This window comes from Apis dorsata, unplaced genomic scaffold, assembly GCF_000469605.1.
Source record: "Apis dorsata unplaced genomic scaffold, Apis dorsata 1.3 scaffold_58, whole genome shotgun sequence".
In the NCBI taxonomy this organism is placed as follows: domain Eukaryota; kingdom Metazoa; phylum Arthropoda; class Insecta; order Hymenoptera; family Apidae; genus Apis; species Apis dorsata.
In genome coordinates, this window is record NW_006263358.1 from 91,067 (window position 1) to 91,332 (window position 266).

Sequence of the window (266 nt, forward strand, 5' to 3'; positions counted from 1 at the left end):
TCGCGTATCGATAACCAACGTGTACTTGACATTTTGACGAGTGTCAATTACGCAATCATTTTGATGGCTCATAACCTCGGTGATTACGGCTTCAATGACATCCTATCTGAAACCCTGTCCATTTTCAGCGAACTTCATCCTTGACAAACGCGAACTTCCAACCGAATATCTTACTCGAATTCTCTCAAGTTTGGTAATTTATTATTATTTTTTTTTTTTTTTTTGCACTTTGACCCGCCTACGTGACTTTCAAGTAGAGTTGGCCC